The sequence below is a fragment of the Neodiprion lecontei genome, chromosome 4, assembly GCF_021901455.1.
Source record: "Neodiprion lecontei isolate iyNeoLeco1 chromosome 4, iyNeoLeco1.1, whole genome shotgun sequence".
In the NCBI taxonomy this organism is placed as follows: Eukaryota; Metazoa; Arthropoda; class Insecta; order Hymenoptera; family Diprionidae; genus Neodiprion; species Neodiprion lecontei.
Genome location: NC_060263.1, coordinates 17,951,390 through 17,967,782, shown reverse-complemented (window position 1 = coordinate 17,967,782; position 16,393 = coordinate 17,951,390). Strand labels below are relative to the sequence as shown.

The 16,393-nt window shown below is 34.5% G+C and overlaps 2 protein-coding genes across 2 annotated transcripts in view; one reads left to right on the top strand and one right to left on the bottom strand.

Annotated features, from left to right (window-relative positions):
• The window catches only part of LOC107224537 (elongation factor-like GTPase 1), a 105,244-nt gene that overhangs the window by 42,944 nt on the left and 45,907 nt on the right, over positions 1–16,393 (bottom strand). The window lies entirely within an intron of this gene.
• The window catches only part of LOC107224536, a 41,430-nt gene continuing 37,677 nt past the window's right edge, over positions 12,641–16,393 (top strand). The window contains exon 1 of the mRNA XM_046737665.1: positions 12,641–13,006. The gene's annotated coding sequence lies outside the window, so the exon portion shown is untranslated. The remainder of the gene's footprint in view (positions 13,007–16,393) is intronic.

The following is a 16,393-nucleotide window of genomic DNA, read 5'->3' as shown; positions in this document are numbered from 1 at the left end:
TAATCCCAAACACAAAACTTTATCCAACAGTGTACGTGCATAGAAATTTCGCAAGTTCAATTTATGCCACTTTTGCACTCAATTCAGGTTCATCTGTCTTCGCTTTCATTTTTTTATGTTGTATAAAACGGTTATTTTGAAAATTGTTTAAAAGTGTCATAATGCGGAGTCTCTGAAGCTCTATGCATACGTATTTTTCATTGTTGGATTCGTGTGAGAACCAGTTACGATTTTGTCTCAATAAAAACTATGCGTTTTACATCAATAAATACGAGACAACCTGAATATCGTTCAACTTTACTCACCCAGCAAGTTATTAACAACATCATTGTTTGACCCTCTGTAAACCCTGAATTTTTTCGTTCGAAACATTTATTTACAACCTGTTTTTGATGTTACTATCGATATGGTTTATGGTTATTGAAATTCTGAAGAATTTCGAATTCAAGACTGCTCCGTATACGTTTTTTATGATTAAAATTGTGGGTTAAATATTTCGTGTATCGTATAATTAAAGTGTTTCAATGGGTTTAATACACACGCCCGCAAAAAAAGAAAGTCTTGTGCTGGTGTATCGACCCATCATTTTGTATGTATTTCGACCTGCTCGACGCTAATCTGAAGTCAAAAGTGGCGTCGATGGACAAGTTGTAAAAACTTACGATCCGATTCACCAAAAATAAAATTTTTGATTGTAGATTTACAATCTAAGCTCGTGACATACATTTTCACGTTATGGATATATTTGCTATAACGCTAAATTTGTTGAGTGTTTTTGCAACAAATTTTTGGAATCTGTATTTTTTCAAAAACATTGGAATCGTAGAAAAAACACCATAGTTCGATCATTTCGAACGTTCCAATTAAAAAACCTTGTTTCAAATTGTTTATATCTTAGCTAATGTTATCGGAATTACGTCAGCTTCATTTATATTACATAATAGAAATGGTACGTTTCTTCATTCGTCTTCACTATCATTGGTACAAGGAACACTCCCGGAGATTCTTAGTTTTTCACCTTTTTTCTAAATTTCTATTCGCACCGTGAGTTCTGTTAATGATTATAATGACTCTACAAGCGATTTATTAGGAAGTTAAAGCAACAAGGCGCGAGTAGCAAAAGCGAGGCTGCGAGGAAAGTCTAAGCAGAATGATAAACGTCGACAGGTTGAAGATGAGACTGACGAGCAAAAACGTTCACAGTTATCGGAGAATCTTTGTATACACATGGAATCGAGTGAAACGTTTCCCATTCCCAGAGAGACAGGCGGTTGTGGATTTCACTGTTGACCTAAGCCGCGAGATTTCAGGCAAAAGCTCTCTGGCTGCAAAAGCAACAGATGCTCGCTTCCGTTCTGCCTTATGGCGTGATTATATAATGTTCTGCTCAACGTTTCGCCTGAACAACATTCATTTCGCGTACAATTGTTCTCTGTTTCATACAACTTCACATAAAATCTTATCGAAAAATTAAGGATTGCGATGAGAGCTGATCAGGATATATTCGATCAGCGCGGAGACCGATTTTTATGAAAGAATTATATCACATGAAGGTTGTTACTAGCACATCCATCGGCCAAAGTAAAAAGTTACCCTTCTTATCCAATTTCGAGAAAATCTAATTCCTTGTGAATGACTTTTTTTAAGCGTTGAGCCTCAATTTTACGATCATAAAATAATATATAATATATATCGCATGTCTAGTGGCGTAACGTCGGAGCCATCAGAAGTGTGATTTTATTGGCAAAAAGGCGTATAATTTTTTTGAAATTTCATCAGGACCAAAAGCTCGTATCTATCGGCACATACGACCTTTTGCTTTTAGTTGATGAATTTATACTTGAGCTCAAGAAAAGTGTAGGAAATTCTTTATGGTAGATACGACCTTATGGAATTAATCGACGTAGGTTTTTATGGTTGAATCAGTAGCAGAAGGTTGTTATCTACCAGTACGTAAAACTGTTTGCTCTTAATTATATACCGTTATTCAATTTCAACGTTTCTGACCATATTTTCATATTTTAAGTCTATCTACGACAAAAAAAAATTAAGCCCTTTTGCCTTTTTTAACAGCAAAAAGTCATAAAATGGCGCTTAAAACTTTTTGCCATTAGACATGCGATTATATATATATATATATATATATAATATATAATATATAATATATTGGATAAAAATAAAAAATGGAATGACCCACATGTACCTGAATTTCACTTCTGTGCGCGGCTTACATTTGTAATGCATTAAATACAGTTGTATAAAAAATATATGTATGATGCATTCCACCCCAAACTGACATACGTCGGACCGTCGCCATCGGCAATTTTATTTATTTTTGAATATGGTGTAACATACAGAAACATCCTCTTTTACTGAGTTTTAGATTTTTGGACCACGGGTTTGATTTTTACTGCTCCCAAAATCATGAGACCACAATTTTTCGAACGGATAGCTCTGATCGATTGGCTTCAAAGTTTTTTAATGAATTCTTTGCTGGAGAATGAAAATTGTGATAGCAAAATGGAAGTGGACAAGCTTTTGGTTTAGAAGCACAGGCGGTAAAAATAATTGAAAATTGAGAAAAACCGGATAAAATATAAATTAATATTTTTCAAATTTATATACAATCTGATTTTTCTCACATTTTAATTAGTTGTTTCGTCTGTAGCTTCTAAACGAAAAGCGTGCCCACTTCCATCTTGGTCTCAAAATTTTAGTTTTTTAACAAACATTTCATCAGGAAAACTTACTAATAGCCAATCGATCAGAAATATTCATTCAAAAATTGTTTTTTTTTTTGAGTTTTTGGGAGCAGTAAAAATCAAACACATGGTTCAAAATATCAAACAACTCAGTAAATTATGCGAGCGTCTATTTTGTTGACTTTGAACGACACTAGAATGGGAACAATTGAAAGCGATCGATTCAACCATCACAGAGGCGAATTAAAAATTTGTGAGCACGGAGGGCGGGGGAAAAAAAAGAAAAAAAAAAGTAGGAGGATAAAAACACCATTTGATAGAGACTTATTCGTGATTGAAAATCGGGTACGTTTCAATTTCACGCCACCCTTTCGGCTGGAGTTACGAAATTATATGAAAGTGCGGTATTGCAAATCTGTTTGATGTACCCACGCTGGCGAAGATATAATACCTTCTCTATGCATTTAGTTTTTTATTCAGGCCATGATTCAATAACTAGTTGAAAACCAAAGACCCGTCGGTATTATGGTCTAGACAGTTTCAATTGAAATTCGAACCATTCATTGTTTGTTTCAATCGTTCAAGTTCGCACAACTACTGCAGGTATACCGGGTTGTTTCATTCATACGCCCCCATAGGACTGTCTAATTATAGGCAATTCAGGGTTTTCAGGGCTTGGAAGATCTAAATTCGTACCTTTTTTTTCTAAGAAAATTAATACACTTGGAGCAATTTCAGTTTGAGGGCCTTATTATTTATAGTTTCAAGAATATTTTAGAATTTTTTCACTTAAATTAATAACAAGATGGCGGCATGGAGCGTATAAGTAGCGAACGACCACGTTTTCAATCCGATGACGCAGATTCTTCGGTCATTTTTCATCCGATCGAAATGAAATCTTTATAAAATCTTGAAAACTTGTTTACCGATTCGATTTTTTGGCTAGATTTTTGTATTTCGATCACAAAACTTTTTTATAAATTTCCTATTAGCAATATCATGATCGAAGGATGAAATTTGTTGTTCATACTCGTGTATATTCGGATACGATAATTTTTTTTCACACTCGGACTACGACCTTGAATCCGAAAAGGTGTTTTTTACAAAAAAAAAAAAGAAATATTTTTCCAAACTGTTACAAGTTGGACAGTGATGTCAGGAGATGCGCCACCCCAAAACCCACAAGTTCGACGACAAAATTCTAAAATTTTCTTGAAACTATAAATAACAAAGCCATCAAGCTCAAATTTTTACAAGTGTGTTCTTTTTCTTTTTTTATTAAAACATCCTAAGAATAGGGATGATTTTAGACCGTCCAAGTCGCCGACGTTACCCGGGCGAAACTCGGAGCTTTGCTCAAAGTGTGAGTGTACCGTGTATTGCCTATAATTAGGCATCCTTGTGGAGCGCCTCAAGTACATATCTCGGTATAATCGGTCCATAATTCGATGGATTGCATTTTAAAGGTATTTCTTTCCGGGTCTTGATATTTGGAGAATCTGTATCCGCTCTCCCGACCAAACCAAATTTAATTCTCGCCTCGTGTGAACAGCAATAATAATAAAAAAAAAAAGATACAAATTTGATTTGGAGTAAAAGAAACCGTCCTCGAAGCGTTATTGCAGATTGCACAAAAATGTCGAAGGATCAAAGAGGTTCGATGGGTTTTAGTATATTCCTCGTACGTGGTAGAGTACTGTTTAATGATGGTTAAACTCTTACGTGTATTTTTCCGAACATTTAATAAATCCCGATTCCCGTGCCCCTGATTATTATAATTCAAGGTGAATTCACGCAATGCGCCCTCGACTCCCTACTCGATAACGCATGTATCGCGAATATATTAAAACTAGAGTTTGGATGATTGCCTGGTAACAGAACGATGGAAAATAGCTCAGCCACGTTGAGTAGAGAATGCCGCGTGAGTGATGGATAGCCGGATTGAAATTGAAGAAGACATAGAGTCAACTGTCCCCGATCATTCGCGTTCCCGCAGGGAACAGCCACACTGTCAGTCACCTTCACCGATCACTCGTCGCCACCATCCGCGTTACGTCGACTTCACTCTCCTCCGAGGCGAGCGAGAGGGACTTTGCGAGTAGGTACTCGGACTGTGTAGAAGACTGAGATAAAAAAAGGTAAAAAACGGGACCGTGATGGCCGGAGGATGAACGACCAAGGAAGACGCACGGAGAAGCGCACCGTTGGGCCAAACGCGACTGTTGTAGAATCAGAGAAATATTATATAGGTACAACAGCATCGTATTTAGGAAGATATTTGAGGAGAAGCTGGAAGGTCTTAAGGGGTTGTATACGGTTGGAATTTTCAAAAAATCGTTTTTTTTTTTTTTTTTTATTTCATTTTCTTAATGTACGTATATTTAAGAATACGCACAGAAAATTTCATATCGTTCCGGTGAATATTTTCAAAGTTACACGCAAATTTGAAAAGCCGTTTCAGAGTGCTTGAAAGTACAAGGCCGGAGCGGAAGCGCTTACCTGAAACGCTGTCTCTTTTATGCACCTGCCTATTGTAAATGTATCCTTCTAATATATTTAGATGCGTAAAGCAGCAGTGTGTTATTGTCTTTTTTATACTTGAAAGGTAAATTTTTATTTTTCTCACCCCAAACTTTAAACGCGTTTTTCTCAAAATGGTGTTTAGAAAGTCGGTGACCAACATTACTCGAAAACGGCTAAACCGATTAGTCTGAAATTTCAACACGAGCTTGTTAAATACACGAAGATTTTTTCTCACCGATAAATGTTTTTTTTTTATAAACAATTTAAGGCCGAAATTTTGGTCAAAAATCAATTTTTTTTTTTTTTTGAAAAACCCCCATTTTGTCAAAAAAATTTGTTTTGCTTATTCCTTCGATTAATTACTAGATTTAACATTACTTGAGGATCCAGTTCAAAGATATAGTGGTCACCGCAAAACGTCTTTTTTGAGAGGAGCTCCCGGAGATCAGTTGTAGCTTCTTTCCAAATAAATATTTTTACTAATACTAAGTCTTAAAATACAGTTAAAAGATACCATAATATGTGTACAAATTTTTAGATCAATAAATTTAAAAGTTTTCTCAGAAAAAATTCTGGAAAATTCACCTTTTTTCGGCCTTCTAACTGTATATAACCCCTTAAGGTTGGAGAAAGACAAGTTCATCATTTATGGTCTCTGGGGTGAATTGGGCAGAGTTTATCAAGGTGTTATTTACTCGTTAAAATCGCAAACCGTTTTCGATTGAAATCGCTCCAAAATCGCATAGATCCGCTTAGATTTGTCTGAAATCACTGAGAAATTGCTTGAAATCAGTTGGGAACCACCTGAAACTGTTAAGAATAATTCAAAAATCTTTCGGAACTAATTGAAATTAGTTTAAAACCGTTTCTAAAGGTTTTCAAACAATTTAGAAGACTTTTAAATCGTTCGAAACATGTTGAAATTAGTTTTAACCGGTCTGAAATCATTTGAAATAATTTAAAATCACTTTAAAAACGTTTGTCACTAGTCGAAAATAGTTTGAAATCGTTTGTGACTGTTTTAAAACTGCTTGAAATTATTTGAAGTCACTATGAAATCGTTTTAAGCTAGTTCAAGTTAGTCCGAGACCGTTTGTAAGCATATTAAAACCACTTGAAATTACGTTCAACTACTTTTAAATCGTATAACAATCGTTAAGAATAGTTTGGAATCGTTGGTTATCATTTTAAAACCGCTTAAGATTACATTAAACTGTTATAAAATCATTTGAAACTCGTTGAAATTGGTTAGAAACCGTTTGTAATAATATTCAAACCGTTTAAAATCACTGTAACTCTGTTCGTAATGATTTTTCACTTGGTCCGTAAGTGACTTTGTCTCTAGAATTCAAAATCAGGATTATGTATTGAATTCCTGATCCAGAGAAGTGAAACTCCGGTCATCAATGTTCCGTCCAAAGTTGAGGTAAAACTACTACTATGGACAGAATTTCGCACTATCTCATACGATGCAGACGCCATACTGACATTTCGAATAAAAACCAATCACTACGTATAAATAACGAATCCAAAGGTTACTCGGTGGAATGGAACGTGCGTACAAGGTCAATACGGGAAACGATAGTATTTGACGGTGCGTATCAAGAGGGCTAATTGATGTCAGGCAATCCGCCCATTTCCATTTAGTTTACAGATGTATCTTACGACCTCGAGGGAAATCAACCGAGCATATAACGTCAAGTTGCGTAGACCGATGCTGGGCAACGGAGTTTGTTCGAAGAGTGAGATGACTCGAGGATGCTTGGAACGGTCAGCGGAGGATGTAATTCCTCGCGGCAAGGTGCGTAGTCAAGTGCATAACGCCCACGTCAACCGCGGAGAACGAAGTGGCGTCGAGGCGAGATATGATAATGTCGGTATGAAATCTGTGCCGCGACAGATGTATGAGAGGCGAAGAACCACGAGCAGTCCAAAGAAGTGCACAACGTATCGTGTACTGCAATCGAGTTTCACCGGAACGGAGAATCGCGAACGGCTTTCGCTGTTCATTTGCCGCTCGCATCGTCGTAACTCACTTCGGATACCTCTGTCAACGGTGGAATTTAACTAGCTTCCTAGATTCTCACAATCGGTGTGTATCGATGAGCAGTCGTGTGCGGACGTACTCGTCATGTGCGATGCAATGCCCTGTTAATATTCGGCCGACATGTTTAATATTCCCCGGGTATAACGAGCGATGCGCGAGTTTCGCAAACAGCTGCAATTTCGCCCGATGATTTTTTATTTTTTGTTGTTTTTTTGTATTCCGTTTGCTTTCTTTCTCTCATTTCCTTACTGTCCAAATGACTTTGGTACAGAGAATTCTGTTTGTTTAGAAAGTAGCAATTTAATGGGGTAATGTGATCCGGAGGGCGACGTGTATACATCGTTTGCAGAACATACCGAAACCAGAAGTTCGCGACATAGAATAGTAAGCATAATTGTCAAATTTTATAATTTTTTTTTTCGCGAAAATTAGGTCCAAAGTTTCATTCGCAAAATTCTATGCAGCGGTTTCAATTGAATGAAAAATATTTCCGACGAATGTTTATGAATTTCAGTACTCGATATTTTCAACAAGAGTCAAGATCTTGCTAACATTTATCTTACGATCTTTTATCAAGAGGAATAATAAAACGTATTATAATGATGATAATAAGAGTAATTCCAAGCAATTAAAATAGTTCGGAAAATAGCTGATATTTTACATATTTATTAAAAACGTTCGCCGGCTCGAAGAAAGTATCTATCTCGATTACATTATTACAAGTGAAATCTGAACTAACATATTGCAACTAATTCGTGTAAAAGACGAGCGTTACAGAATATTTTAAGTGGAACAATTATAAATCTCTTATACCAATTATAAGATAAATCGAAAGATAATAACGAGGCTCTCTCGCCAGCTCTCGCAGAACAAAGGGCACTGGAGTGCAGAAGAAAATTAGTTCCATAATTTCCAGAAGAAGATGAGTTAATTAATTCCTTGCCTTTACCCGTGAAACATACGCTTGATAATATTGTATTATGGAACTGGAAAATTCACTCGCCTGATGGAAAATTTTTTTTACCTCGCTTTCTTTCTTTTCTTTTGTCCTTGTTTAACCCTATTTTCTACCTCCCTAGTTTCGTACAGAAGATATCCTTCCTTGACGATTTTGCGAATCAGGGTTTTGGAATACAAAATTGATAATAATACAAAAAGTAAATAAATAAAACCGACATGTTTGATTATTTTGTAACTATCGATAATAATATCTTTTGTAAATTTCACTTTCTGATTAAAAAATTGGAATAACAATTTTGCGTATCTACGATACTTTTTAATTCATATAAAATTGTACCTCAATATGAAATGTTTTTGCAATAAATTATTCGCTTTCATACATCGTTTGATTTCAAATCAGTCGAATAATTTTTTGATACTCAAAAATCCTCGCCATTTTCACGAGAACCACTAGCAATTCAGATAAACTTGTCACACGAAGTTGTGCACTGATGAAAGGAGATCTTCGTGACTGGCATAATTTTTATTTTTTATTTTTTATTACAATTGAACTACCGAAAACTGAAATTTTATGTATAGAATAGTCGATTCATTGTTGTTTCAATTGAATAAAAAATAACAACAGTGCTGTTAGATTAATCGGAAAAAATATCATCACCGTGAATAAACAATTTGCAAAATAATAACTCGACAAAAATAAAAATTAAATGAAAAAAAAAAAAAAAACATTATCTTTCACCACAACGCGTTACTTATCCAAGCGATGAAAGTTTCTTTCATCGAAATGGAAAAACCGCATGACTTTTCCGTAGCCTAAAAACAAAAGACCGTTTTGTCATTTGGTCTGCGGTCGCAGTAGAGAACTTAGATCAAAGACACCGGGAGAAGATTTGACCCAGTTTGAAAATAAAGAAAGGAGAAACAGAGATAGTTGAGATTAATCCTCGACAATGTGCATATATATATACATATATATAATTGGATTTACTTACACAGAAAGGAGTGAGTAATTCGGGAGTTTGGGAACTGGGGCAATTTTCATGCTTAATACATTTTAAATCCTGGTCGAGTGAGCAAGCTGATTCTAATTCTCTTCGTGATTTAACGTTACGCGGAAATCGGACGAGAAACTGTCGCTGCCTAAATCGATTTCTCGAACTTGATCTTATCCGATTAAAAAAAAAATCTTGATTAAAAAAAAAAATATTAAATTAAAAAACTATCACCGTTTCATCCAGAAGTCGGCGAAGCAAAAGCCGGCAGCACAGCTGATCAAACTTTTGCAACTGTACGCAGTAGGTTTAACGACTTACTTTTTGTTCTTTCATTTTCACCTGCGGGTGGAAAAGTGGAATTTCCTGAAAACTGGTAAACAACATTCTCCTTACTCCGTAGCTCGCAGAATTACTATCACAAGCTTCTTAATAATTAATTCTCTTCTCGAACTTTTTTTCATTATGCTATTTAGTTAATTAATTTTGCACCGGGAAACATTTTCGCTTCAATGCCAACGTAGTCTACGTTCTCTGAATTCTTTGAAGTTGAAAATTTTCCAACGTTTCCGCCAACTGCTTTCAAGTGAATTGATAATTCTCGGAATTTTTGTCATAACAATAAACTGAAAAATTCCATATTACGCGTCTCTCGATTGTTTTATTACAATAAAATATTCTCTATGTTTCACTCTCGCGATAATCTGAAAATTCCCTAAGATATATATTATGTTTTTACCATTCCAATTTTTCGGGAGGAGAAATGAAAACAGTCAAAGATTTCCAAAAATTTACACTATCGACAAGAAATATACTTCAGTTTTCAAATAAACAAAAAAATTTTTAAAAAATTCCAATTTTCTTACGATTTTATCAGTTAAATTGTGCATATGCCAAACCGTTCCAACTTCTCCGATAATTTACTGAAAATATTGAAATATCTCTCCGCTTTCTTCGGGGCAGATTTTGAAAAGAATCACCGAATTTTTCAACTGACTAAAAAACGTTCCCGAGTCTTTTTAAGCTGACGATACCTTGTAAACAACAAACTCAATATCTCCTATAAATTTGTACCTGTAACATATAATATCAGCAAACAATCTGTGAATATAAATAATATAAAATCTTTTTCTGTCACACAAAGATCAGAATATGTATATTGAAGTAAAGCTCCGTAAGAAAGAAGGAATTGCAACAAAGAAAGATGAAAAGAAAAAAATACCATAATCCCGTAAGCCGATTAAAAATTCAGCGACAATGACGATATTCTGCCTGAAACAAATTGTCTCGATTTATCTGACCCAATTAGAAAATGTTACTGTAAATGAAATTGCATCGATTCTGTTTTGCTCGTTCTTTTCTCATTATTAAACTTAACCCTGAATCAGGCCGTTAGTTTCTCATGATTTGCATATCGGCAAATTTCCCGCATCGAGGCTGATTTATAATCGCTGAAAAGGCAATTGAATATAGTAAATAAAATACAGCTCTGCACGGTGAGTAGGAATAAGGAACGAAACGCGATCAACTCCGGCGGTCGTTCGCAGCCAACGAACCAGCGAGTAAAAATTCTCTTAACAGGTAACTGCCAAACAACGAAACGCTACTGTAAACGTACAAAGCGAACTGTACCAACATCGCTGTTGCCACTATGAGAAACGGTACAAGATAGGTGTCACGGTTGAAACAACCTGACAAAATCGCGACGACGATCATCATGGCCGAAGGAATGAATTCGTCATAGGAGTGTTACAGTACACGAGTATTATAGCTATTCCGCTCTCTTTCTCTTTATCTCTGTATAATTGTCCCGCGGATTCACCTTCGCGCAAATTAAGAAAAGAAAAGAAAAATATTTTTCTCACCTGGTCGGACAGGGAAGGAGAATGTATGAAAATATCTACGAAAGTCTTTGGCATGCAAAAAAAAAAAAAAAAGGTAAGACTTTACTTGTATGAAAAGTCTAACGTTTATGTTACATAATGTATTTTATTTTATTTATATTCTAAACGAATGAAAACAGTGTTGAAAAAAATGTAAAAAACAAAAAAAAAAAAAAAAAAAACTGTGGTTCAATTAAATTTGAAAACAAAAAACATGTTGTTTATTGAGCTAAGAAAGGCTCGATTATAAATATTCTTGGGGCAAGTCAATTGTAATTTTTGTACGGATAATTTTTTCAATTCCACGATCGTATCGTTAATTTTTTTCGTTGATAAATGAATGTTTTAAAAACCGTTTAACACGAATGTTTCCTTAACAACAATATCCTTCGAGATAATCACAAAAACACGTGCATTGAAATAATGCAAAAAGTCCAGAATTTTTTGAAACGTACAAAGTGAAGTAAAGAGAGGAGAAATTTGATTTCGTCTTGTTTTCGTCGTACATGAATTTACAAAGTTTGTTCGGTCGTTTAAAAAATGATGAAAAATAGGCGATTGCCTTGAAATTTAGAGGATATCGTACTGAGAAAAAATGCAATGTTCATTTGGTCGAAGTAAACGATTATAACTTTCATATTCAAAGATTGAAAATGAGTCGTCGAGATGTAACAAATTGTCATCAATTCAAAACGTATGTCGTGTATTACATAACATAGGTATGTACAGAATGGTACGTTGACTTGGTAATACTTTACTTGGAAGAAGCACGTTTTTTTTCAATAAACATTCAACTTGAACATAATTTTCAATTTTCAATATTCACAATTAAAAATAATAAGCTTCTAGAAAATTTCTGTCGAATTAATATTGTTTCAGACAAGATGTCACGAAACAATTCAATTCAATGATTTTAGAATCATCAACACAAAGATTTTTCGGTGTAGTTAATATCAATTTTCTCCCCAAAAATTGTCTGAAAATTTAGAAAAAATTTTTTTTAACTTCCCGTGTAGGATATCGATCGAAATTCATTGTGTATCACATAGTTTGCAAAATATCATCTACAGTATTGTTATTTCTTTACACATAAGACGGCTGGAATTAATTTTTTACTAATTTCAATATATTTTTGCATAAGATCATGATACCATTGTTTTCTGTTCAAGATATTAATATACGTCACATATATTATAAGTCAATAAAAATCACACAAGATTATTTCAAGATTTTAAAATGTTTTCATCAAAGTTTGGTACGAAATGCGGAAAACTCCTCTTGTTTAATTCGTGTGGTAATTTAGCAAGAATAAACTACCGCTGCTACGGCTAGTGTGCATTTATAGCCGGATGATTTTCAGCTTCGCGTATGCTGAATTGCATCGATTCTAGGTCTAGGATGCAAAGCCGGGAGGAGCAGCGCTGCGAGGTGGTAAACGTGAGCGGGATCCGCGGTTTCTGGTTGGTCGGTAAGTGGGCCCAGCGGGGACTCATAGGCAGGGTACGTCCTACGAGAGGCCGCAGTCGGAGTCGAAAACCCGGACCCGTCATCTCGCTCGTTCGTATCGAGTATAAATTTTCTCACGATCATCGTAATACGAGACGAATGACACTTGCATGAAAGTCGATAAATCGTCCATGTTAATAATAATTGACCATCGATTATATCGCGTAGATTTATTTCCGAAACCGAAACCGTTGATCGCGGGACGACGATTTGAACCGGGAATTTGAAAAGCGGAGAGCGAAAGATAAAAAAAAAAATAAAGTAAAACTGGATAATAAAAAAATAATTCATTGCACAGTGTGAGGTGTTGGATCAACGTATAATTTACTCGCAGTTGTCCGTTTTTTTTTTTTTTTTTTCGTTTCTTTTTTACAGCTAATTGACGTAACACAGGTGAGCTTTTCATATCTTAAAATAAAAATGGGAAATAAATGGGGGAAAAAAAAAACCATCAACACCAGTTGACAAGGATTAGAGTTTTTTTTTCTGTCGTTGCAACTTATTATTATTGTTGTTGTAATTATTATTCGCTTGCGATGAGAATGTTTTTCTTCAAAGTTTCGTTCATGAATATTTTGCATGCGAATATATATTATTATTATAGAGTATCGCGAATAGGAAATCAAAGAGAGACGGGGAGAGAAAGAGCAGAAAAGGAAAGAAACAAAAACGAAAAATTGATAATCCGCAGTTTGATTGACAATTTCAGTTAGATTACATTTTCCTACGGTTTGTTTTTCTCCCGCGAACCTTTGAAGTGAAAAGCTCATTTCGCTTGGATATGGAGTCGATACCAATACTGCATTTCTTTTTTTTTTTTTTTTTATTTCACTTGATTCGTGTTTAATTATTTCTGTACCTTTCTAAATAAAAGTTGAATCCTTCGATGCTTTATATGTTCCAATAATTTGCATATCACGTGATAATAACTGCGTATCAAATAGCAGTGAACGAAACAAGTTTGATGTATCAAACGTTGGATAAAACAAATTGTTTCTATTTTCATACTATTTCTTATCACATATTTCATCGTTTGAAAAAATAAAATCAAACTTTGTACCATGCAATTAGATTTCGTAGTATTTGTTTTCCCGTAAAATTGAATTTCGTCTCTTAAACTCGTTTATAAACATATGTATGGGGCATTCCACGCCAACTCAGTAAACGGTTGGCCACGATATTCTTTAATTTCACCAAGGATTTTTCCCATGCTAGTAAGACCCCTGAACAAGCTTTTATAAGAATTTTCAATTTTTTTAAATCACTTATCTTTAACGTATGATTTCTTAAACTCACCTCGAACGTACCGAAATTGATTTTTATGAAATCAGAAAAAAAAAAACACTTGGTTTCCGGAACGAAACATTTTTACGCAAGATTAGGAGTGAGACCTAATTTTTTTATACTTTTCTTAAATGGTTTTTTCCATTATAATACCTGTTCAAAATTTATCGTAATACATACCGCATCTCCGATTTGATTACCAATTTTTTCAAATTGATTTTTCAGTGTTAAAACAGACTCACGATTTAAAAAAAATTTTATTACAGATTTTGAACAGGTATGAAAATACAAAAAAACAAAGAACGATTGAAAAAATAGAAAAAATTATTTAAAATAAATAGAAAAAAACACGGTCCCACTCTGAATTTTGCGTGAAAATGTTTCGTTTCGGAAACTGGATTTTTTTTTTCTTTATGCTTCATAAGAATTAGTTCGAGTGTTTTTGAGATGGGTTTAAAAAATATTAGAGTAAAGACCAGACATTGAAAAAATCCTTGGTGAAACTTAAAAATGTTATGGTCAACCGTTTGCTGAGTTGTCGTGGAATGCCCCATATATTATATTACCCATTACAACTATTTTTTTTCAAGCTGTCATTATATTCTCAAGTATTTCAAGTTCCTTCATATATTTAATAATTCTTCGAATTGTTCTCTACTCGATACATTTATAGATAAAAATTTGACGGACTGAATAATTTGGGATTAAAAAAAGAATCAATAAAAAAGAAGAAAAAAAAAAAACACAGAAAAAGAGAAAACGCACGATGGAAATAAGTTTTTAGTTCATTTTGCGGGCATCGATTCCGTTCCTCCGATGCTCTGCAACTGTGGGTAGAAGTGTGGGCGATTTACAGTTTCATGAAAATCTGAATTCTAGGTGGAACTTAATCGATTCTGCCTGAATTTATAGAATCTCCGCAGGCGCGGCCAGTCCTTTTACCTACTTACGTCGTAATCGCTACTTATACGTAAAACGGGGTCAATTTATGCGGATGAAAACCGTTCAAGAATTTGGCAAATTAAACAACGTACAATACAAAAACGAATAATAACAAAGATAATTAAGCTCTGCAGTAAAGTTTCGTTTGTTACAGATTTGTTGTCACAAAAAAAAAAAAAAAAAAGAAAAGAAAAATTGTAATTAAAGAAATGACTTATCAAAGTCAATGTTTAATGATTCTCTCACCTATGAAGTAGACGACGTTTTTTCACTTTTATAAATTTGATTCTTATAAAAATAAACGTAACCTTTACCCTTATTGGGTATTTCGGTTCGTACCCTTATTTTTGCTATTTTAATTACTCCAAATCTAGTTGAAGATCCAACAGTTGGTTCACTTGATTATTCGTTTGGGAGAAAGCTGCACGCCTTCTAGTTTACGAAATATACAAATAGCAAGAAATCACGCGAGTACTAAATACCCCACGTGCAGGTTAAAGGTTAATGTAGAATATTGAATTTTAAATTTTGAATATTAAATATACGTCTGTTTATTTTCACGCAAATCTTCGTATCAAAGCAAGTTTAATAATAATCGACATTCGAAATCGCGAATTATCACAGAAAGAAGAAGAAAAACTAACAATGTCATCGAGGTTTAAATAACCTTAGTAAAAAGTTTCATATTTACGAGAAACCTAATATTTTTTGCAATTTTTGGAAAATAGATTTTTTTTTTAGTTTCCACAGAAAAGTTCTCGCTCCGGCAGTACATTTTTCTAGATTTAATATTCGGCGACAAAAACTGTGATACATAAAGGGTAAAAATACCGCCACAGTGGCGAGTAGCGATATTGCTGGAATGCTTGTATTTTACCGGTTTCATTCTTTTTTTTTTCTCTTCTGTAAATATATATATTCAATATACGAAATATTTCACGCGATGCTAACCGTCAACTTTTTCCCTCCCCGTGTGTATTCTGTTATACATCGGTTGAGGTTGGTAAACGTAATAATAGATAACGGTTTGAGGATCCATGCATGCGTGAAGCTGCTCCCGCATGGATTGCAGCACGTACGTTATTATAGGTATACAGAGATAGGTGCCGTCACTTCGTCGCGGCTTTATACCCGATTACATACAGCATCCTTTTTTATTTGTTTATTCGCTTACATTTCCCTCCTTTTTATTACGAAGAAATTCGTGGGTTATACAAGTTTTTCTATAAGTACACGTTTAATTAGCAGACGCGATTGTTCTCACACATCGGAAATTCAACCTGATTTACTACGGTTCAATAGCTTTGGAAGATTTGTCTCGTCACATGATTTTTGTTTTCCCCACTCGGAGAAACATTTAATTCCGGTTACCGCTCAGTCCTTAACTATTTTTATTTTTACCACAATCGATAAATATTGTTCTAGGTAGCTTTTAACGGAAAGTCGAGTATCCGTTACTATTCTTTCTCGTTACGATCACTGTTGCTATATTTTCTTGCAACTGTTGCGATAATTTAATGCTTGTGCGACGATAAATTGATATTAAAGCCTTGT